At 42.2% G+C, this 25,040-nt stretch overlaps 2 long non-coding RNA genes across 3 annotated transcripts in view; one reads left to right on the top strand and one right to left on the bottom strand.

Annotated features, from left to right (window-relative positions):
• The window catches only part of LOC108445207, a 64,017-nt gene that overhangs the window by 15,575 nt on the left and 23,402 nt on the right, over window positions 1-25,040 (bottom strand). Inside the window, exons 1-2 of one of the 2 annotated variants that reach the window (XR_001859973.1) lie at window positions 941-1,254; window positions 698-778 (exon numbers count right to left, since the gene is read on the bottom strand). This is a non-coding gene — a long non-coding RNA (uncharacterized LOC108445207). Of the gene's footprint in view, window positions 1-697; window positions 779-940; window positions 1,255-25,040 lie in introns of those variants that run through there. The other variant, XR_001859972.1, reaches the window with a different exon arrangement.
• Window positions 5,185-19,505, top strand: LOC108445208. Its single transcript, XR_001859974.1, has 3 exons — window positions 5,185-5,631; window positions 6,292-6,441; window positions 10,924-19,505. It is a non-coding gene; the product is annotated as an uncharacterized LOC108445208 (long non-coding RNA).

Raw genomic sequence — 25,040 nt, 5'->3', positions numbered from 1 at the left:
TTGCTATGCACAAATATGCTACTGACAGGAGGGAGAAATGATAGAAATAGCAAGGATGGCTTTCAAATGATGCTATCTGCAGCTGTCATGGAGACCAACAGGGACTGGGATTGCTCGGCACCCTGTTAAATATCAAGGCGCTTCACCATGTAGAGTCACACATACACATCAACACCTTCCCTGCATGTACATACATGCCCATTTTATTATGCCATGCATGCCTAATAACTCAGTCCTACAATGAAATCTTTACACATGTACACAGATGCATGCTAACTACCACTCCTTCTGCAACACACGAGCACAAAACCTAATGACAGGCACCAGAGAAATCCAATGCAGCTCTGCAGGCAGAAAGTGCTGGTAGAAGCCATGCAGTGCACACCCAAACCACAGTGACTGGTGTCTTATCATTATGTATAATAAATAACACCATTTAATAATAACAGCACCACTGCGCTGCCTGCACTCACACCCTCCTGACTCCATGCTCCTAAACCATTTAAACAACATGGTCCTGTGCATGAAATGCACAGAATGAAAAGCAGGCAGGACATGATCACTGCAAGAGATAAGCTCCGGCAGTGAAAGCTGCTTCATGTCAGAGTGGGCTTTTCCCAGCTTTCAGACGTGTGATCTGCATGTCTAATAATGAACAGATTTAGTCAATCCATCATTTCTGGCATCAGTCCCTTACCTTGAAATGCTGCAGCTGAAGTATCTGGTCCTCAAGCTGTTGTCTCTTGCCTTCTATTTCTGTCTGCCTTTTCCTTTTCTCCTTGGAAAAATAATTTTGAGAGAAAGAGAGAGAGAGAGGAAGAGAGGGGGGAAGAGAGAGAGAGAGATCTCGTCAGAGAAACGGAGGCTTTAAGGGTAGCAGATTCGTAACAGCATGTAAGCAGTCAAACACATCTGTACAGATGTCACCAGTCCCATTCACCTGCTCCTCTGCCTGCTGGTATGCAAACAGCAGTGTTCTGGGAAGGGGCCAGCCCCAGACTGGCTGGTTACTTGCCAGTAGGAGAAATTCTCCTCGCTTGCTCCCAGCAGCCAGAGCAGCAACAGAGTGCACAGTCCCAGAGGAGGGGAGAAAACAGGCATTACAGCCGAGAGAGAAGTTAAAGGGACAAAGATGTGATTTTGCATTTGAGATTCTGGGGCCAAAACCATGGATAGTGTGGTGCACTTGTGTGACAACAAGGTGTCACTACAGCAGGGGGTGGTATCACGGAGGAGGTGAGCTGCTTGCAGACCTTATTTTTCCCCCTTCAGCAAGGTTGGTGGTAAGGCGTTCCCTGGGCTCAATAGGGAGAAGATGTTTCAGCCAGAGGGCATAGGATTTACCTACAAAGTAAATGGGGTTGGTAACCTCCAGCTGGCTGTGTTTAAAATTCAAGCCACCAGTGCACACCAGCAGCTGGCCATTACCAGGTCCCTGAAGCTGGACTGACCAAGTGGTGCCAAGGACAGCACAGTCCTTTCCACAGTCCGTTCATTGCCACTCGCCTGTGCTCAGGCTGCTCCCTTCAGCGGGCAGCAGACTCTCTCAGGTGTTTCAAGAGGAGAACTGCTTTTACCCCCACAACACCTTCCTGTTAAGAAGGTCAGCGGTTTGCCTTTGTCAGTCTTCTGCAACTTCTGGGGAGCATTTCTCCTCACCCATCCATCCCCATCCTGGACCAGGTTCCCTCTCCTGAAGGTCTTTTCTCATCTGAGATTTTGTAGCGAAGACAGAACTACTGAGTAATAAATGAAGGCAGTCAGTAAGCACATCAGCCTCTGTTTTTACTGCAACAATGGTTTTTATTCTTATCTGCAAAAACTTTTTTTAAATTTAAATATTTTGGTAGCTGTAAGGTTGTGTTTGAAGACATTTGGGGATTCCTTAAACCCACAAAGTAGTTTTTTTAGTTATTTCTAGGTGCCCTACTGATGCTCTGGGAATTTTCTGCTTTCCAGGAATTTCAAATCTTCATGTCTTGTCCTCAAGGAGTATATGGTAAGATTCTGCCCATGCAGAAATTAATCATCCTTGTATTGGACATAAAACAGGGTATTTTGAGGGACAACATTACCCTAACAAGGAAGATCAGGAAACTTTAAAAAAAAATTATTAGTTAATGTCAAACTCACTAAAAACAAAGTAAAAATGGAGGTAGAAAACTGCCTGGACCACTTCTGCTCAAGGGTTAGATATCAGAATGCTGATGGAAAGGCTGGAGTAATGAACCCAGAAGAGGCAAAGTAGCTAAATGTTGCATATGTCAAGCAGTTCTTTAATGTTTTGCACACTCTTATATGTTGATTATTCATGTATATCTATATTTACACACACACTCCCCGTTGTCTGAAGTATGTAAGGATACTACTGCTGAACAAAAATATCCTCATAGGATAGAATCACAGAATCATGGAATGGTCTGTGTTGGAAGGGACCTTAAAGACCATCTCCTTCCAACCAACCTGTCAGGGGCAGGGTCACCTTTCCCCAGATCAGATTGCTCAGAGCCCCATCCAGCCTGACCTTAAGCAATCTCAGAGCATCCAAAATGTTCAGGCAACCTGTTCTAGTACCTCACCACCTTCACAGTAAAGAATTTCTTCCTGATATCTAATCTAAAGCTACTCTCTTTTAGTTTGAAGCCATTCCTCCTTGTCTTGCCTCTATACACTCTTGTAAAAAGTCCCTCTCCATGTTTTTTGTAGGGTCCCTTCAGGTCCTAGAAGGCTGCAATTAGGTCACCCCTTCTCTTTCTTGGGCTGAACAATCCCAGTTCTCTCAGCCTTTTCTGCTAGGAGAGGTGCTTCATCCCTCTAATCATCCTGTTGGCCCTCCTCCTGCTCCAACAGGTTCACTGAAGTTGTTTTACGGTCGGAAAATCAGCATTTTTAGTAACTAAATTGTCATAAACAGTGCCTATCTTGACATCTCACTGGTCTCTGCACAGAGAAGACAGTTTGCATTTATGCACATACAGGCATACAGAATTTATGTGTGCACCTTTAAAAATCCTTCTGATCTAGAACTGTGATCTGTGGATCATCACTCCTATCCTCAGTCTGCATTAGCCCTTCACATTTTTGAAATGAATAAGGTATTAGATGGTTCAGGGATTAAAAACCCTAATATTATTCAGGGACATCTCTTGCCATTTTTTTCTTTCTGTGATACTAACAGTGTACACGGAGTCTGAAAATCAGATTTTGTTCTCTGCTATTTCCTCAAACAGCTGGTCAGCCATGGACCAGAAAAAAGTAGTTTTAAAAGCTGTTGCAGTTAATGCCTAATATTCTTGGAATAAGGATAATTCTGCCCTTTTGTGTCAAGCTGGCCAGATGAAAAAATATTGGATTTCACATATGTAGGTATTAACACCCCACATTTGACACACCATAGGCCAGCATAAGGCACATACATCTTCACTGTCAAGTGATCTAGATTGATAAGTGCATCTATATATATATACATATGTTTATACATAAATCTGTATACACACACACACACATACATAAACACACACACACACACACACACACGTGTGTATTCTGCCTTCCACAAAAACCTTGTCACTACAACATGTGATGGAAACCACCACAATATATCCTTTGGCTGGTTGTGTCATGCTGTATAATGGATGTAACAAGACAGCTTTATAAAAGATAGATAAAACTCCTTTTCTTTTTGAGAAAGGGAAAGCACTTAGAGTATTTTCCCTGTAGGCAGCAACACAGCAGGCACTAAAATACTTGAACTACTTACTAACTAGTGGATTCTGTGGAGTTAAATTGGAGTATTGCTCATGTTTCCATTTCACTGGCATTCAGACAGCCTGAGTGTATGCCTTTACCCTCTGATTTTGTACAAACTATGGGTGAGGAATACGGGTTATAAAAAGTACTTTTTTTTTTCCTCTAAACATTGTGTCAATCAGGACTATTCCACCTTCAGGTCACAATATCACTTTCCACTCAGGTTTATCCCAGTCACTGAAGGTTGGGACTGTATACGTACCTGGTTTACATAAGCAGGTTCTGGAAAAGTGTGGTGGAAGACTGGACTGGATGACAAAAATCCCACCAAAACCATCATGTCAAGGATTTTAGACATCATTCCAGTCTTCACTTAAACAGTCTTCTGGTTCAGTACTTTATGGAAACATGGGATTTGAAGCACATGCTTAACTTGAGCACTTGTTAAGTCACTTTTCTATGAGCTGGCCAGTAAATGTTTCTCATTATTTTGTCCATCTACTTACACATAACTTTTTTCCAAATATTCCTGCTAAATTACAAATTTCTAAGGGTCCTGGCACCAAGAAAATAGAGTGTTTACTTTAAACAAAAAGGTTTACTCCCAAAACTGGATTGAAGAGAGGGGGAAAAGACTGGAACTAGTTTTACTGTGATTGTGGCATTTTTAAAGGAAATCATATGTATCTTTCTGACGTATATCTATCTGTGCTGCTTTTGTAAGAATACAGTCAGTCACCAAAGATGGTTACCCTTCCAAAATGGTAGAGGAGTACCATTTGGGAGGTAGTCTCAGGGCACCCTGAATACTTGAGATATTAATAAGTAAAACAGGATTTAAGGTTTGCATCTCTCCCTTCACCAAATTACAAGGAAAACCAGGGAAGTTAAAATACTTTTTTTTTTTTTTTACTCAGACCTCCATGAGTGGAAAAGAACATAGGTCAAGCAGCAAGGTGACTCACACTGTGTAAAAATGAGATCTGTATTCAGGCATTCATAGGTGGATGTGCAATATGTAAGCCATAAATTTATTTCCAAGGAGGTAGATTTTGGAAAGGATGAAATTCTTAGCATTAAAGTTGGTCAGTGTCATCTTCCTATTACTAAAAACCAAATATATCAGATACTCAGTAAGAATCCTTGCACTTGGAAGAACAAGAGGCATTGGGAGGATCAAATACAGATCTGTGAAATCATGCAAATAGCCAGTGGACATCTACCTCTCACTCCAGGAAAAAAAGGGGCATCAAGTGAAACTGGATGGGGCAGGCTTGAAGCCAATACAATGGTCTGCTGTGGAAATCATTGCCTCAGGATGCTGTGGGTTCCAGAACATGATGGACATCCCAGGGGAGCCTGAGGACAGTCAGAGAGAAGGAATACTGTGGGGACAGTTACTACAGAAACTGAAATACATCTGGTTCAGTCAGCCCCTGAACTACATATGATTTTAAGGACTTCTACTAAGTTTCTGTGTGCTTTTGTCTTTGTCTCATTGTTAATCCTAACAACTACTGACTTTTTTGTCTGAATAGTGAGTTATGTTGATCAAAATAACCTACAGTTTAGTATCACACTTCTCAAACTGTTCCAGTCAAAACAACCCAAACAACCACAAACCACTGCCACCAACTACTAAAAACTCAAACCCAAAGCAAGTATAAGATCTTGAAGAAAACAAGTTATACCAAAACAATTCCCCTAAGATATTGCAATCATAGAATACTTCATTTCTTCATTACAAAATAATTTTTGTTCTCGTTTAGAAATCTGCCTGCGGAGCATGGGAAGAGATACAAAGATTACTCAGCCCAACAAGCCCCAAGCGTCTGTGGAGAAACGTGCACCTCTAGCAATCCTTGGGGCTGTAAAGACTTGGTAAGGCCCTTTGGACTACTTGTACTGTCAGAAGCACCTGATTTCTTTGTTTTAAATCCAGGTCAGACCTGTGGAGAAAGCACACCATGAAGCAGCACAGAAGCTAAGCTCTATTTGATGGACCTCACTGTGAAAATACATGCCTAAAATTGATGTCAGGCTAAGGCTTATGGAACAAGTATCCAAGATAACATGCTGGGATGAAAGAAAACATCCCCAACTCAACAGAAAATCCAACAGGGATCATGTGAACCTTGAGTAGAAGGGTGGCACATCACTGCAAGAGCTACCATCAGTAGTTTCAGAGGTTTCCCATTGGAATCATCCTGCACGCCAAGCAAGTGTTCAGTCTGACACAGAGGTTGTGACAATGCACATATTGTGACAATATTTGCCTGTTGTGACAATGCAAAATAAATGCACCCAAAAATGACACAAGTAGAGGAAAATCATAGTCTGCTTCAAAGCAAGGAAAACAGTTACAAAGAATTGTCTTCAAAGAATTACGTTAATTTCTTCAGCAAGTGATTATTTTCTCTACTCTGCCCAGTTGACAGATAACATTCCCCTGTATTTAAAACTCACATATTTTTAGGGCAGGAAGTAAGGAAAAAAAAACCAAGCAAAAGAGTTACTGACATCTCATTTTTCTGTTGCCAGTTTGGAGACACCCAGAACTCTGTTGGAAAAGGAGCATCTGGGTTCTGTAAAAAAATTTCAACCTGCAGTTCTCATAATCCCAAGAAACCACTCCTCAGGGTAACTGAAACCTTCATCAGGGTGGTGGTTAAAATGACCATTTTCACTGTGGTGAGTACATGTCTCTCATAAATGAAATCAAATCTGTATATTTGCTTCCTCTTTTGCTGTTCAGCAGCAATGGTTCCCAGGAAAGAAAATATTAAGAGAGACAGGAGGCTACTTTTCTCCTTTTTTTTTGTTTTTCTCTTTTCTCTTTCCCCCCCACTTTCTTCATTCATGTATGGTCACCTCTTTATTTTCCTCTTGCATCTGAAGAGAAGGAAACTCTCCTGAGAGCAACCATCCCTGCCAGTTGCAATGATACAGCCCAGTATTGGCAGTGCTTTGCGGACTCCAGTTCTGAATGTTATCTGCTGTTGTGAACAGCATGCAGCACAAATCCCAGCAGCAGAAGAGGCAGGATGCAGAACTGAAGCAGAGACACTGTTACATCAGAATAAATACACCTTGAAGGACAGTGGCAGGACGCCTGCTCCTTTTGGAGCATCAATGCCCACTTTCATTATTTACTGTCAATTGTCCTGCATGACTATGCTTGGTGAAAATCCTGTTGTTATGGGTAGCCATGCAGACTCTGTAATTGCAAGCTGGAGGCTTGTCTGGTCTCCTGTTTTGAGCACAGGGAAAATACATGTTTTTTCCGATTATGGGAAATGACTCTTCCTGCAGCTCCTCTCCTACCATGCTCCAAGCAGAATCAAGCTATGCTTGTCTTGACATCAATTTTTTCTCTACAATTACATCATCAACAAGACATAAATGTAAGCTACTGGCTTTACTCCCTTAGGCTTTTTACTGCAAAACCCTCTCTGCCCCAGTTCCCTGAAATCCCATGGGCACCTCACTAAGCTTTGTTTCACTTAAAACATGAGCCAGGGACAACTTCCCTGCACATGTATAATGGAATCCGTTTTCTGAACTTTAGAGAATTGCACTCTCTGTTTCTACGTAGCATCAGGAGATGAGGGGACTGACACCCTTCTTCACCCACAGTTCTCCTGTGCAGAAGACTCATTTCCTAAAGCACAGATTCATTATTCCAAGTGTCCTAAGTGTCTGAGACCTTGGTAGCCCACCTTACCGGACCTCCTCCATATCTAATTGAAGCAAATTGTATGTTGGAAAGTTCTAGATAGGATGCAGGGGTATCAGGAGTACAGCCTCCTGCTGCAATGATTTTCATTATCTTCCATACACCCACTTAATGATAAAGCTGTGTCCATGTCCATTACTCCAAGCAAGAAGCAGATGGATTATTGAGGAATAAACAACAGGAGTTCCCAGTTGCACAGGTGCAGCAGATAAATGCCTGAGGGGAACGAGTGAAACCCACCTAAAAGGTAAGGGCTGGGTTTAGCTTCCTTCGTCATGCCTGCTCTTTCCACAGCTGTATACACAGCAGGAAATCAAAGCTGAGGCTGGAGACAAGGTGAACAATTCACGATTAGGGACGCCTTCTACCTCCTCTCTTGTGAAACTGGTATAAAATGGAGATTACTGTTGCAAGGGTTGATTCCCATTAACCACACAGCTTGCCACAGAACATAAGAAATGACTTGGCATGTTTGTTTTGGAAACAAAATAAACTTAATTCACTGAGGCAGAACCTGGTAAGGGAGTAACTAGAAAAGCCTGGAAGTTATGGAAATGCCTTTTATTTAGTATATTGAACAGGCCTCTGCGAAGGGTAAGGCAGAATTACTTGCACTGTAGTGACTCTCAAGGTGAAGAAATAACATATTGTTAGGCAGAAATACACTGGCTTCCACTGCAACTTTGCATCTAAGAGGCTACTCTTGCACTATGTCAAAGGATGGGTATCTCCTGTGCTGACCTGTTAAAGCAAATTGAATAGCTCTGCTTCCACTTGCACATTGCCCTCAACACAGTATTTGAGTAGGAGACCTGAAATAGTCATCTGGTCTGTTTGGGATATCAGAGGAGAAGTTAGTTCACATGGAGCCCTGTAAGACTAACTGCTGCTTGGGACTTCTGAGTTATGAACATTTCCTGACTGCCACAAACCCACTGCCAATGTCATAGTTGAGACTATCCAAGTCAAAACTGTCCAGGAGGAGAAAGGATAATCTTTGGTGAAGACAGCAATTCCCATAATCCTCTAAAGGGCTGCAGCAAGAATTTCAGCTGCCCTGTGTGCTTGTAATTATAGCTCTCTGGTCACTGAAGGCAACCACCACAATGCACATAGACAATGACTCCTTAATTAAAATCACCATGCATCTCAAACAACAAATAAAAGGATGGCACTGCTCCAAGAAGAACAGCCCTTACTGAAAACTGATGAACATGGAAAGGAATTTCCTTTTTAAAAATTCCCTTATTAGCAATTTTGAAAGGGGACATAATGGAAAAATGTCTCATTGAGATGATGAAGTGAAAATATCTGGGAAGAAAACACAGTTCCTCTGGTAGCCCATGGAGAAATCCCCACTTGGATGGAGCAGTAATACCCATTTCCATGCAACCCAGATCTTACATGCAAATCTTCCTTTCACTGAATGCTGCTGGGTCAGTGGAAGCAGCTTCAGGTCTAACACAATCCATGTGCATTTTTGACTGGGTCACCACCATAATGAGTCCTTGAAGTATGAAAAGTTTCAGTCAATTTCCCTTATTTCCTCCCATTTCTGAAGTGAACATGGGCTGACACCCACAGATGCGGCTTGCCTTCAGTTGCTGACAGAAAAAAAGCCACACATTCCTATGCATTTACAATTTGATCTCAGGCTCTTTAATGGCTGCTGAGAGGTGACCAGGGTCATTGGGGTCTGAGTACCTTTTCTGTGAGATGTGACAATGAAGCAAACAGTTACCATAAAAATGTCAGATTCCCACCCCCTATTAATTCCACATCAGCATGTCTTCCAGAACTTTGAAGCTTTTACACTAACCCTGAAAATGGGAAACGGGTAAGAGCTCAGGGTCACCTGAGTCCAGGAGCAACCTTCTCTGCAACATCAATTATTTCTGGAAAGAGCTCAAAAAACTGTACAGAGCCTGTTAGTATAAATCATGAAATAGAATGATTTATCCATTATTCTGGATAATCCTTAGTAGCAGTCATAAATGACAGGCAACTACACTTCATTACCTAGTGCCTACTACAGCTAGCCTCCAAGATGATGTGTATAGCTTCTTCTATTAACACCTGAGCTAGATGAAAAATTCTGTCTTCGTCTAGCAAATTGCCTTTCTTCCTAAAAATAAGGTGAATTTTCTAGATAATGTCACATAGAAGAAATTCTGAAACTTCTATTTTCTTTAGACAACTAAAATTCTGAAATAAGCTGCTTTTTAATCAAGTACCTTTTCTCTGTATTTTTCTTAAAAATATATTTTGGATAAGGAATGTTAAGCAGACTTTACATTTTCGTTCTGCTAACTGGCTTTGGTTTAAATCCATGCAGTTCAATGTCTATCTTTCCACTGTCTGCTGCTGAAAAGGAGAAAGACAGGACTTGGTCTGTGGCTATAATTTAATCACATTTCCACAGCTTCAAATAAAACTCTCTTGTTTACCCTTATGCCCCATACACTCCTTAAATACCTCTTTATGCTGCCAATAAGGCTGTTGTAAAGGCTCATTGTAAAGGTGGAAACACTTCTGATCACAGCTGAATGTGCAGAGAAACACCCATACAAGGTTTATCTAGAAATGAAAAATAAATCACAAAGATTTTAAGGCATCCAAGCTGAAGCTCTGATTGCTTATGCTGGTTTTCCCTTAAGCAAATGTCTGGTTAGGATCTCTATGCATTATTTTTCACTTGGTGAGAGATTAGAATTACCAAGACTGGGATTTCAGCAAAATTTGTTTTCCCTTTTTATACATTTTAATTGCACATATGACAGACATGTTCACCTCAAGAAACTTAAAACTTCTCCAGGACACAGCATATTAAGTGGGAAGAGGAAACTGGATTTTCTGCAGTGGAAAGGGAACAAACTGATCTGGCTGGTCAGCACAGAGCAATGGCCAGAATCCATAGGGACAACCAGTGCTAATTCTGGTACTTGAACCATATCCAGCTTTTTGCTTGTTATTTTCAAAGCACTGGTAGAAAAGACCCAAATGAAGGAATTAATACCTAGAGTTGGGCTTTGTGTTTTAATCCTTACATTCTGGCTGGATTAGCAAATTGTTTCAGAGTCTCAGTGCCCCACATCAAAATGTTTGTACTGAGGATTCCTCCCTTTGCCTGTCTGTGTGGCAGCTTGCCTGCTGATCCCAAGGCTTTTGGCACTGACCTGCATGGCATCCCATCCGATCTGCTCATTTTGCAAGGCTGTGCTTGGCAGTTGTACTGTGCAGGGCTCCTCTGCTGCTGAAAAGCACTTCTTGTCATTTGTGGGATGAAACTATTGGCTCAAACCCTTTTCTTTAAGCTTTTGTGCAATGTTGGTTATGAGCTAAGGATACTTACATTGTCTGATGCTCAGGGATCTGCTAACATGTGGCAGTTGCCGGTGTCTTAACTTCTAACTTTGACTCTTAACTTCTACATTCAGGAGGAACGTAATTCTACATTCATACCTGGTTTTACAGAGAAAAGAAGGAGGGACAGAACCTTGCCTACAAGCAGAGTGTGACGCAATCTGAAGTCTGAGACTTGCCACCTTCTATCTGCCAGTACCCTTCCAAACTAATGAGACAATACACCAGTTCACAAACCACCATTCTGGCTAAGTTTTCCTTTCTTTCTGAAGAGGCTGTAGAGGGCTGGGTTCCTCTTGCTTTTTGACCAGCCCTGGAGATCTTATCCATTTGCACCTTGTGAAGACCCACACAGGTCTGGGAGAGCATGAGTGCCCCTCTTCGGTTAGGGGGTAACTCCCTGCTGAGTCACAGAGACTGATGGGGCTGCTGGACATGCCATTTCTGCCTCCTCTCCAGTTAATCACAGGAATCACGTTACTCGAACATAAGAACACAGAGGGATCATTGACCATAAATGAAGACCTTTATCATGACTGGGAGAGTAGATACATCTATGTGCTTGGTAAAAAAGCATGTTGTGGTCCAGGTATGTTAAAAATCCTACCCAGCCTCGGCTTTGGCATCTAGCCTTTGTAACACATGAAAGAACTGGCTTCATCTCCAGCCAGCTTTCTTCTGGAAAGCTTATTTAATTTGACAGGTGTAAGATCACATGCCTCAACACTGAATCTTAGCAGTATGCGGGAGGAATTACTGCTATGACATTCCTTTAGGTCAGGCATCCCAATGCTTTCCATGTGAATAGGAACAGCTGGGACACTACACTACTTAATGCCTACCAAATTCATCTGCTGGCCTTCTCCCTTCACCATCAAAGGCAAAGACCACCCTGATCCTGGCAACACAAAGAGACCCCCAATGCAGCTTTTCATCACCCTCTGGCCACATCAAGTAAGAAGGAACCGGTAAGCACACGAAACCTGTGACGTGCCTGACTGCTCTCCAGGAATGGATTGGCTGCAGATCTTCAAGACAGGGTGCTCAAGGCTGCAGGCCACAGGCAGGATGCAGAGGAGGGCACAGAGTCAGTCTGCTGCACTGATGGGGACACCCTAGGCAGAGCAACAGAAAAACAGAGTCTGGATCTCACTGCCTTAATGCTTGGCTCCAGAACTCAAACTGATGCAGAGAGGGCAAATTTTTGCTGTGCCATCAAAGGTTTGTCCCCTTCAGAAAACTGCCTGCATTTTTCTGTGATTTGTATCCCTGCTGTGAAGTGTATCTGGGAATTCACAGCTTCAAGGTCACCTCAGTGACCCATATGCCTGCTGTGTGGTTTGTGCAGGTTTGTCTGCCCAGGTGCTCAGGTTTTGGAGAGATCTGAAACAGCGAAGCCTGTATAATTTAGAGAAATTTCACACTTAGCTGACACACACACCTGACAGATTTATAAAACTCTGAACGATTTTAACAGCTTATTAAACAGCAAACAGAGTACCAAAAAGCCAAACCATGCAGCTAACAAAAGAAGCTTTGGGATTGTGGGTTGACTCCTGCCTCTTCCTGCTTGCCTCCTCCAGTTGGAGTAATGTGGCCTCTTCTATTGAATGACAACAAGTTGTCATGCATGTCCTGTTTAACTTCTCCTGTGCAACTCCTCTGTCTTTGTCTGGGTGTCCTGCGCAAAGGAAGCCTTACTATTCTATAACATCAGATTTTGAAACCATTTCTTCTTCCAGGGTGTATTTCTATCAGTTTTGCTCTTCTGTTAACTTGAAAATGCATCTTTTGAAAATGCAGCAATTCCTTCTATGAAGCTGGAGGAGGGAGAGGATGCAACTGCAGACATATCCCTTCTCAAAAGTAATATTCCTTCTTCCTTCTACTGTTACTCCATCCTGACATAGTAGGACCATAATATTGCACACACGAACATCCTTAAGGAAGGTCAGATCCTTCTCTGAGACTGCCTCAGAAGGCTTAGCACTCTTCCTTAAAGCTTTATCTTTTTAAGACGAGTAGCTTAGTCACCTCCAGGGATTCAGACAACATGAAGTCAGTGAATAGTAATCATCTACTACAGTCTTCAACATGATGCTCTGCACATGATGCACTATAGGAGTCCCTGTTGAATGATCTTTTTTAATTCAGGTGTGTGCGAAACGTGTGTTTCTCTTTACTCAGCAACTGGATTAAGGTGAAAAATACAGCAATTTGCAATATTTCATATGGTTCGTAAACTCTGATATCCTGCAGGAGCTTGTAGAAAATGTGAAGGTCTCAATTCCTAAGCTGGCTGCACTCTTAAAACCATGACAGAAGCCATGACAGCTTACAGCAGAGCAGCAGGTTCCAAGGAGTGTACACCATTGCCTTGGCCTGTAGACTCTCTTCCACCTGGAAGACATCCACAATCAAGATCTCTGACCTTTTAAATGGAAAGACCTTAAGAAACATGCTCAAAAGGCAAAAGATGCTTAAGTACATTGGCCAAAAGTGATGCAAAGCACCACTTAAATTGAAGCACCTGCCTCTCATGCCACAGTGTAAAGTTACTTTTTCAGAATTCAACACTGTATTTGCTCCATACTTGTGCTAGACTAAATAAAAACCCATTATCTATACTCTGTGCATGGTAATAAATTTGGAATTAAAAAGCTTCTTTGTTCTATAAACTACAATTAATGGGTTCTGCCCTTGCTGGGCAGACTGCTCCACGGTTTCTGAGGTGATGCTGCCTTTGCCTTAGCAGAACTAACTCTGCCAGCTTATGAGCAGAGAGATACAACTTCTGGACATGTTACTGGCAAAGGTGGTCAGAGATACTGTATTGCATTGATACAGTGATTATAGTGTCTTTTTTTGCTTAGAAGTAAAGGAAAAAGGAGAGAGATAGAGGGACAACAGCTCCCCAACTAGCTTGTGAAGGAATTTTCCAGAGTAAGGTGAAAACCAAACCTCCTATTTTTGTTTCAAACCAAGCTAAAATTAGTTTTTCTTCACTTTTTAAAGAAAACTGCTGGCCCCCCATTCAATTATGTATGTCTTCCACACAAATCTCTTTTCAGCTTGATGGCTGTGCTGCTACCTGAAAAACTGGACTGCTGCAGAGCCCAAATGGGATACAATTGCAGGCTTGGTATGATGCCTCACACAGCTGAATCACTAGGCTTTGAAGGGACCTCCAGAAGAGCATGTAAAGCCAACACCCAAGGTCCATTAGGAAAAGACATACCCAAGATTTTTCCAGGAATGGCAGGAGAGTCTAGGAAGAGTGCTGGGAATAGATTTACCGGTACAGAAGAGGGGTTGAAAAATCCCTCTCCTCTGTGCATTAGCACTTGTGTGATATGTAGTCAGTTGGCCTTCAGAATGAGGGAATTCATGGGAACCTTTTCATGGTCTGAATGTTAGAGGACCAGTCATCCTGCACAGGCAGTAGCTGTTGACTTCTATACAAAATCCAGTTCCCACAGCTCAAGTCAGCACCACTTTTGGCTGCAAGTGCCCACACAGGAGTGGACCAAATAGTTCAAATGAGGACTTAGAAACCTCACTAAAGTCTGGTTAGAAAGATATTTTAGTTTTTGCTCAGAGTTTAGTAAACCAGGATTGGGCTCCAGAAAGTGTATAGAATATTAAAATATTCACTTTCTGCAAGATCATTTAAGAAGAGGAGTATCTCCATCCTTGACCACTTCTGATGATCACGGCTGTTTGTTTGGTGGTCTCTCTCAATCTCTCAGTCCATGGCAGAGACAACACAACCCACTGTATCTTGATTGGGCTTCCAACTGGTCTGCCACCAGAGACAGGAAACTTTATTTAGACCTCAAGCTCTTTGTGGCAGACACAGTCTCTCTGTTCCATAATTGCACAAAATCTATTAGAAAGAGGTACTAATTCCCGCCTGGGATTGTTATGTTATGACAGAAACAGTCTCACAGCCAGAACTAAGCACTGTGTGCAGTAATTCTGTGCAAACTATATGGATTCCCAAGTCCTGAGGCTGGATGGATCAAAACCTTGCATTTTGTGAATTTTTGTGTCTCAGATCCTCTGACAGGTATCTTGCAGAGATCTAGCGTCATGTTCCTCCAGGAAGGAACAAACAGAACTTACCAGAACTTTGCCTCCCATCACACTTCGTTACATGACTACAAGCACAGCGGAAGCTCAAGGAACAGCACATAGTGTTTGTCATTAAGCCCTAACTGTATTCAGCAGTGTTACAGATGAACACACAAATTCAGGATGCTTTCTAACAGTCGGGCAAAAAGTTTCTTGAGACAGTGGCTCACAGAAGCAGGGAGAAATTATTTTCCACAAAGAGCTACTCAGGATTTATAACTTATTCAAATGATTCAAGCTTTTTTTTTTTTTTTCTGTTGAAAGACACAAGTTTGACACACTACCAAGCTCTCACTATAACTGCTAAAGAAAACTTTGAGAATATTGTCTCTGGGATTTTCAAATGGCTTCACCCATTATCTTTAATGTGAACAGAATGAGGTCACTTTTTGCACATTTACAGTGCATGCTCTTCCTCTACATCAGAATAAACTTTATAGACTACATCACTGATCTGACAAGCATCTCCTGTACCACTGAAATCACTTGCAATCCACTTTTGACAAGGGTCAGCTTGCCTGCAAAATCACTGCTCTGCACAGCCCCTAGAAATAACAGATTTTCCCCCTCAGAGCAACTGAAATGTTGAAGATGACAAGCTGCAAGACTGGATACATACCACAAAGAAAAGAGGGTACAACACTAAGGTCAGCAAGCTGAGTTTTGCTTGACATAGCATGCACAGTGCCACTAAACTTAGATCACAGCAAGCCAGCTAGTAGTGACACTACTGAAGCTCCCGTCCCTGAAATGCTGGGTGTTTCCTAGGTACCTCTCCAGTCAAGCAAGGATGAATTGACAGAATTGCTCCAGCTTGTAGACAGTTCACAGTGAATCCACTGCTGAGCAGGTTGCTCTGTGAAGTGAATGATGTAGCCTGAAGGGGAGGTGCTACTGATCAGTATAAGCCACTCTACCTGTGCTCTCTACAGTTCCCTGAAATCAAATATACAAAACTGCCTGTTGCCTAGCAGGGATGGGAAGACGGAGACCTGCGTCCCCTTTTTGTTAGCAGATAGCCTACAACAGCTTGCAAGATGGACCCCTGAAGGTCAGGATGCCATCCAGAGGAACCTGGACAAGTTTGAGAAGTGGGCCCATGGGAATCTCATGAGGTTAAACAAGACCAGGTGCAAGCTGCTGCACCTGGATCAGGAAACTCCCAGTACCAGCACAGGCTGGGGACGAACAGATGGAGAGCAGCCCTGTGAGGAAGGCCTTGGGGGTGCTGGTGGGTGAGAGACTGGGCATGACCCAGCCATAAGCACCCACAGCCCAGAAAGCCAAACGTGTCCTGGGCTGCATCCCAAGCAGCGTGGGCAGCAGGGGAGAGAGGGGATTCTGCCCCTCTGCTGTGCTCTGGTGAGACCCCACCTGGAACACTGCATCCAGCTCTGGGGTCCCAGCACAGAAGGACCTGCTGGAGTGAGTCCAGAGGAGGCCACCAAGATGTTTAGAGGGATGGAGCATCTCTCCTATAAGAAAAGGCTGAGGGAATTGGAATTGTTCAGCCTGGAAAAGAGGAGGCTGCAAGGTGGCCTAACTGCAACCTTCTAGGGACCTGAAGAACCTGAAGGGACCCTACAAGAAACATAGAGAGGGACTTTCGACAAGAACCTGTGGACAGAACAAGGGGGAATGGCTTCAAACTGAAAGAGAGTAGCTTTAGATTAGATATTAGGAAGAAATTCTTTACTGTGAGAGGTAGCCTAGAAGTTCTGGAAGTCCCGTCCCTGGGAGTGTTCAAGTTCAGGCTGGCTGTGGCTCTAAACAACATGAGCTGGTGAAAAGTGCCCCTGGCATGGTGGTTGGGATGAGATAGTCTTTAAGGTCCCTTCCAACCCAAGCCATTCTACAACTCTATGATTCTATGACTCCCATGAGCATGAGTGGGGGTAGGATGTGCCAGTAACAAGCAGTAATATTACAAGCTCTGTCATAATTCCAAAGTCTGAAGGGGCAAACTGCTGGATTCCACTAAAGGATAAAGCATTTTGTCTGCAGATGGCCACATTTTCTATGTCTGGGTTTGGTGGGAAGAAGAACACCCAACTTCTTGCCACCCTCCAAGCAATCCAAACTCAAACTATCTTCCATTTAACTTTTGCTAGTGAAAATAAAACCTAAATCATCATATTCCCCTGACTAATGTGCTATGCAGGCAAAAATGTGATTTGTAGTTTAGGCTAGCACTAAATACCACCTGAAGGAAGAGTCTGAAGAGAAAAAGAGCTTTGAGTCTGCTTTTGCCAGATGTCATAAAAGCATCATAGTATCAAGGAGCTCCTTCTGGAGGTATCTCTATGCAATATATGGCTTGTCATTCTGTGACTTAAATAAGCCTCTTCCTGCTCACCCTTATGGTAACAAAAAGCACTCAAAACCACCATGGATAAAGCACTTTTGTGGAAAGAAGGGAAAAAAATCCAAATGCCAGAATAGAAGGTGCACATCATAAAAGGAAGACTTTCAACCAAAGGCTAGAAAACCAGTGTTTTTCCACCAGATGCCTCTAGGCCCCAGATCTGCTCTGTTCTGTACTGTGGTAAGCATGAAAAAAAGCAAGACCTTTCCTTGCATATTTCTTTCTGCCCAAGCAATTCTACACAGCCACACGTGCTCCCTTAGAGGATCTCTTTCTCCAGAACTTGTTAGACATGGTTGTCACAGTCCTTACTTAATAAAAAAGGGTACTTATTCAGCATAACTCTGCAAAGCACATAGTAAGTAGTCATTTGTCTCTAACAACTATGCAGAAGAGTTACAGGCAGCTGGAACACAACAGCATCTTGTTTGCCACCCACAGAATATATCGTTTTCTCCCCATAATCTACTCCTTTTCTTTGGGAACTTCTACTTCAATGGCAGAAAGCCAAGGGACAATCCAAAACAACCCTTTTTTATTAATCACACCTTTGCTCCCGTCTTTCAGGCATAAATTACAGGACTTTTTTCTGGCACAGCAGCTGGTAGCAACAGCTGGATCCCATGTCCTTTCCGTGGAGCAGGAGTATACCCCATAGCACAACTGGTCACTTAGCTCTAGATGATACCTTGCCAGGCTGTCGTCACATTGAAGGCAAAGGAGTAAGGAATTGAGGATTCTCTGCTTTTTTGCACAAATTATTCTGACATTGGGAAGTTGCAAAAAGTGACAAGACCTGCTGAGAACCATGCTGAATTCTTTTCGTCACACAGCAGCATGGCCGAAGGGAAATATCCTGATGTATCAACACCACAGAGAATTTGAGCTCTGAAGGCAGCATTTGATCTCCTAAAATAGGTAATTCAAACTAAATTCTGATTCCTGGAGTCGTGATTTCTTTTCTGGTCTGCCTTTGGAGCTGCATGATGCTAGCTTGCATTATAAAATTGCATGTTAACAAATATAATACATCCATAAAAACAACAAGCATAATTTCTTCTGAGTCCCTCCCCACATTACTATTCTTTAGGAACCAATGTAATTAAATAGGCTGGAGTAAATGATGATCCATAAAGTCTACTTCCTGCTGTTGGTTTATCACTTCTACTATTTTTAGCACTCTTCTGAGAACTGGAAATATGTTTTGATAAAGATACCATCTTCTAGGCAGGGATACAAATAGTGAATCAGTCTATTCATATTAATGTCACAAGAACGACCACATCCAAGCCAGTACGAGGCAAAAGGTCTCTGCAATGGATGTTTTCTGTTTGTTACCAATAATTTATTCTGTTGGTGTGCGACAATCAAGAGATCAGGCTAGACTCTCAGGCCATGCATGTCACACTTTAATCCTGTTGCCAGGGTTTATGCCTCAAGTGTGTACTTTACTGGAAGATGCCTGTTTGTTTTCCTGTAACTAGCTGTGGTCAGAGCTGTTTATTCTATAGATCATGTGGCTCACATTCCTCCTGGAAGTCATTTTGTGAGCTGCAATTTTCAGCAGCAATCTCAAATAAAAATTTCCACAGGCAAAAAAATCCTGATCCTGCTCTGCCCATCTTAATAGATGCCTATTTTATGTTAAGTTTTTTGTGTTTGAGCGCCTCCAAGTTTTGCAAATCGTAAGATGGGGAACATTAAAGCACTTTCAAGAACAAAAGATTCAATATAGACAAAAAAGACTGTCAAATCCTCTTGGATTAAAACCATCTGCTTTATGGCTCACATCTCAGAACAATATTTTTCCTCAGTCTATACCTCCTCCTAGTCTTCAGGTAACCCCTTACCCTAGTAAAGCTTACTAACTGAAGAAAAATTACCATGGACAAAGACACATTGCCCTTGAAGAGTAGCATGTGAGAACAGCAAATGAAGAACTGATCAAGAAATGGCAGATTTCACAGCACCTGTCAATTTTCCCAATGTCTCACACTATAATTCCTTTACTTAAACTAAAATTCTTTTTCAGTATTTATCTCAGTAACACAACACAGGGCAATGGCTCCTGTGTAGCCTGAAGTTTACTACTTCTTTTTCCTTCCTTCCTTTCCTACCCGAATAAGGTCTTGCCTGTATTTTTTGTTGTTTGCTTGTTTTTTCCCCAGAAATATGAACAGATCTAATAAATGTTGCCTCATTTCCTACTGTCATGTGGATGTGTATGTGTTCATGAATAGGCACGTCACAGAAGTCCTTTTGCTAAATTGCAGAATTATTGTCCGCCTACACCACACTGCAATATCAGATTTTTTTCCTTTTTCATATGAGCAGAGTTAATCCCTGATAATCTGCTTTAAATGCTCAGAATAATGACTAACAGTCTGCAATAAAAGATAGCTGTGCTGATGTCCAAGTACCCACCTTTGAGACCACTGAACTGACCTAAACACAGACAAAGACTGAATCCCTTTTTTGCAAATGGGTCTGTGCTCACAGTATGTAAAATAATAATAAAATATGGACCTCTACAACTCAGTGCTTTACTTTTTCTATCATGTATTTTCATCATGGCCCTACTTTGGCTGAAAACGCAATACATTAGTGTTCCTTGGGGACACTGAATAGGATTATGGCATTTTTCATGGGCCACCGGATGGCGCTAGTATCCAAAACACTACTGTTAGCCCACCATTTGTTTCGCCAAGGAAAAGACATTGACTTTTAAAAATCAAAACACTCAAGACAGCAGCCCCTTGGCAACCTGCAGTGCTATGTCTATGTCTGCCAAAATGGCACAGGTCACAGGAAAAGTGATGTAATCCACTGCAAAATATGTCACTTCATTGTTTGCCATAGCTGCCCAGCAGAAATTTGGGCTGCACGAAAGATTTTTGGCGATACTGCCATACTTGAAAAGTCATTTAAGAAATTGATTTATTCTGCTTAGATGTTGTATACATGCAACTCCATGGTCACTGGGTTAGGGGAGCAGGGAATAAATGAAAGTAGCAGGTCACTTTCTTCTTCTGATGCATGCATTAGAAATGGTCTACCTGCTCCTGCTATATCAGTATTTGGATCAAACCCTGTGGAGTTTTTTGGGGTTTTTTTTTGGAAGCAAAGATGACATTGGAATGTGGTGAAATTATGCTGGACTAAAGAAAGACAAGCAGCCCACTGCTGCCCATGGCCTCAATGGTGTTGACTGAGATGCTTACAGCAAACCATCTCACTTGGATTTAAGAATGAGGTGCTATATTTTCATTTCAGTATTTTGCCTTAGGAAAGGCGCTTATTGCCTGACTCAGCTTTGTCCTCAATTATTTAGAGATGAAATGGGAAATGTGGATTTTAAAATTTGGTTTTTTACTCTGCAACACTGGAGACACACTGGAGACGCTGCAACTGGAACATCTCTTTTTAAGGAACAACAAATAGGAACAATTTTAAAAGTGGTGTCTGCTAAGCAGCCATGGCTGAGTGGCAAACTTGCTTCGGTACATAAAGATCAGGGCCTCTGCCAAGCGCTTAAAGCTCTGTGAGAAATCCATTATTTCCAATGAAACTGGAGCCAGGGCTGCAATGTGCCATCGTTTTGTACTCACTCAAAAGGAGTCGTTCTTCATTTTCCTTCATATCACAAATATGGAAAGCTGTCTTAGATTTAACATTATGAGGGATAGATGCTAAGCCCAGAAAATGTTACATTTCAAAGAGAGAACCTGTGTTTTAGCAATTGCTTTGCCTATAAAGAGCCAAATGTAGGGGCAAAAGGAGAAGGAAGGAATGGTGAAAGAGAAGATGGTAAATAGCAGTTAAAGCAGACAAAAGGACTCTGTTGCAGAGTGCAAATGAAGCACAGCTGGTCTACAGCTGCACTGTATTCCCCTAGAAGGTAGGGCACAGGGGAAATGTCGTAATGCTTTCGTTACTATCAGGATGGTACAACAGACTGGATGGACTGAATGGCCCTTTTCTCTGATGCCCGTAAAAATGGTCATAAAAAATCCATTAGTTCCCTGCAGCCTTGCGCATCCTGAGAGACGCTGTCATGCGTAAGACAGTAGGCAGACTGCTGCTCTGCTTTCAAGGGATTCACAGGCAAAATCTTGGAGTAACACCCCAAAATCTGATTTTGAGGACAGACCAGAAGCATTTCAGACAGGGAACTGAAAGCAAAGATGATAGCATTAAAGCCTGCTGCAAAGCAAGCTGGAACTATTGACAAGCTACCCCTTGACTTCAGTGGACTTGAGCCCAGTCTGCCTGTTATTTCCTTAAGCTCATGGTTTCAAACCTGGGTCTGTACAATTTTTCATCCCTTCCTTCCCTTCCCACCTGATGAACTATTGCATGAGCTTCCTGAAGACTGCACACCAATTTCATCATTACACCCCTCTCTCACTTTTCTTGGCCCACACATTCATGTCAATACCTCTATTTGTCATTTCCTTCTTCCTGTGATTATAATTGAAATTTACTGGGATAAGATGGGATGATTATGAGATCAAAAGCTTTTAACAAGAACTACCCTGCTGTTTGACTGCCCCACTTAAGGAAGCTCTTGTGCATTTGTGGCAGTCCCTCTTGTCTCCCTGAGATAGGTGTCTGGCTGCTGCATGAAATGGGGCCATGGTCTATAAATTACAGTGGCACCAAACCCAGAAGCAAGCTCTCTGTGCATGCATTTCTTGTCTGAGATGAAAAATGAAAAATAGTAACAGTGAACAGTAACTATGCCTCAAACACAAAAGTCATTGCTTCTGCAACGTGGAGGCAGCAGTGGATTTTAAACTTCTGTATCAGATTGAAGGCTGGAGGCTCCTCCTTTGAGCTTTTCAGCCCGTAGCACCATTCCTGATGTGATACAGTAGTCTCCCTCTAACTAGGATCAAATAAGTCAAATTCTACCAGCTATAAAAAGCTTCTAAAAGTGACTATGAAACCCAAGAACGTAATTTTTTCTCACCAGGAGTGGGAAAATTCATGAGCCACTCCAAGTATAGATGTCAACAGCTTCTTTGTTGAATTTCTCCCAGAAGACTCAAAGCTGGGAAAAATCAAAAGCACCAGTTTCCTCCTTCTGAAGTTGCGCAAGAGCCTTTGAGGTTTTGCTATTAGCAGCCTCCTTCTGCAAACTGTTTATTCCAAGGAACATTCATTCCCCACATTAAGGTCAACCAAGGGTTTCCTTAAGGCAGCTGAGCCACTGCCATCTCTGCTGGGAGGGCCCAGACAGAGACGCAACACCAGGATCACTGTCACAGGCATGTGCTGTTGCTGTGGCACAAACCCAAAATCTAACTTAGAACATTGTAGTGCCAAGGGAAGCTCATGTTTTACTCCAAAGGTAAACGATTGCTTTCTGGTCGTTTCCAAAAGCAGGATATCCATCTCTATGCCCCAGTAAACTCATCAGGGAAATAACTGGTTTACCTTCCAACAGGAAGAAGTTACACATGTTCTAGTAGGTTACATACTTAAAGATGAGCTTGAAGGCTTTTTCCTCTGTGCCTTTCACACACAGCTATAGCTGTTTGTGCAGCACAATACGTGACAGCAAAACTTTGCAGGTAGACCTTGTAGTTTCCACCACAGCCAGGCTTGAACTCTTCCCTGAAAATAGACCTTTTAAACTGTATTAATTGATTCTGGAATAATAAAACCTCCAGGCCCTTGTTTTTAGTTGCTTCACAAATGAAAACGTACGAAGAGATTTCTTTAATTTATCTGTGGCTAGGAATTAACTGACACAGAGCTGGAGGTTTCTGCATGAGGGGAATGTATGGATGACCTAGACAGTGTCATTACATGGAGATGTGATGCTCCTGGAGTGAGTCCAGCATAAGGCTACAAAGATGATGAGACGACTGGAGCATCTCTTTTATGCGGAAATGCAGAGGAAGCTAGAGCTCTTCAGCTTGGAGAAGAGACAACAGAGAAGGGACCTCACCAATGTCTATAAATATCTGAAGGCAGGGTGTCAAGAGGATGGAGCCAGGCTCTGCTCAGTGATGCCGAGCAATAGGACGAGAGGCAACAGGCAGAAACAGGAAGTTCCACCTGAACATGTGGAAGAACTCCTTTACTGTGTGGTAGACCTAGCACAGGAATAGGCTGCCCAGAGAGGTTGTTGAGTCTCCCTCACTGGAGACACTCAAGTATTATCTGGATGCAATCCAGGGCAATTTGCTCTAGTGGACCCTTCTTGAGCAGAGAGATTGGGCTAGATGACCTCCAGTGGTCACTTCCATTCTTATTCATTCTGTGATTCTGTGATCAGGGACAGCCATGTGGCATCAGAAAGGCTTGAAATAGACTGTAGATTGACCAACAGTTTTTCCAGGGATATCATGCAAAGAAGCTGTCCAACAGCTATCTGTGCATGAAACACATTTCCCTATACATAATGATAACTGCATAGCTCTTTTTGCTATTTAGCCTAAGTCCCAGATCTTAAAAATGACAACAAATGAGTGCAGCTACTGCAAAGACAGGGTATTTTTTCATCTTCCCTATCAAGCTTCCTGCACTGGTTTACCTTTGCAAATAATTTCCAGCAATCAATCAAAAGACAAGCCTGTGGAACATTATCTTCTGTTCTCCAGATGTTTCCAGTCAAACTAACACTTTAATCTGTCCACCTCCTACTCTCTTGCTAAGTTTTGTTATTTGGGGGAGTCCAACTTATGTTGGGTAAAAGCAGCCATGAAGAGGAATGGTGGATGCACAAATCCTTTAGCAATCATTTGAACCCCATTTTATTCGCAGACATACTGATAACATCCCCACAGAAAAGAAAAAAACAAACTTCTTTCCTATATATAGTTATAGTTATCATCAAGTATGCAATCTCTCTTTCCTCTTTTCAATTTGTTATATAGGAACAAATGTTATCTATCAAAGAGTTTAATTTTTAAAAGTGAAATTTGTCAGAAGATTTTATAAAAATTTACACAGTAAATACAGAACATTGCAGATATATTTTGCCTGGAACCTCAGTTCTCACCTTCCAAAGCAATGATCACTTAGGACCTATGCGAACATAAGCACAGGCACTTACCTGCTTCCCAAAGGACTTCACTGTTGCAGCAATTACTGTTTTCCAGCTGCTTGCAACTGCCTTCTTTGCAGAGACTACCTTGCTGTGCAGTTGTATGTCTCTCTGAGGTGTCTTTTACCAGGCAAAGTCAGCCACATGGGTTTAAATGGAGGAGATGGGTTTTTCACTCCACTAACTGTAGAGGCTCTAGGAAAACATTGTCCAGAACGTGGCTGTTGTCACTTCCTCAGGGCTACAGCTGGGTCTGGCACACCTGACTATGTCTCTACTTCTACACACTTTAGTTGCATTTGTGTAACATGATATAAAAGCAGTACCTGAGGTATTCTTGAAATTGCTGGTCCAAATCCAATCCTAATGTCTATTTGTGGGTCTCTTAGACCTACCACTTGCGTAGGAATTTTCTCCACTTTGGTTCAGCCACATGGATCTTAACCTGTGTTAAATTTTTCCAATTACCATTAAAAAACCCCCAAACAAAACTCTTCTACAGTGCAATATAAACACAGATAATATGATCTTCAAACAGTAACTAACCAATATTGGAGTCTCCTTTACAGCACAGATATGTACCACTGTTCAAGGCATGGCTTTCCAGTGTACAAAAGGGGCTTGCTCTTTTCCTC

The sequence above is a fragment of the Corvus brachyrhynchos genome, unplaced genomic scaffold, assembly GCF_000691975.1.
Source record: "Corvus brachyrhynchos isolate BGI_N302 unplaced genomic scaffold, ASM69197v1 scaffold90, whole genome shotgun sequence".
Taxonomy (NCBI): Eukaryota; Metazoa; Chordata; class Aves; order Passeriformes; family Corvidae; genus Corvus; species Corvus brachyrhynchos.
Note: the sequence above shows the minus strand (reverse complement) of the source record. Positions and strands in the feature narration are given on the sequence as shown.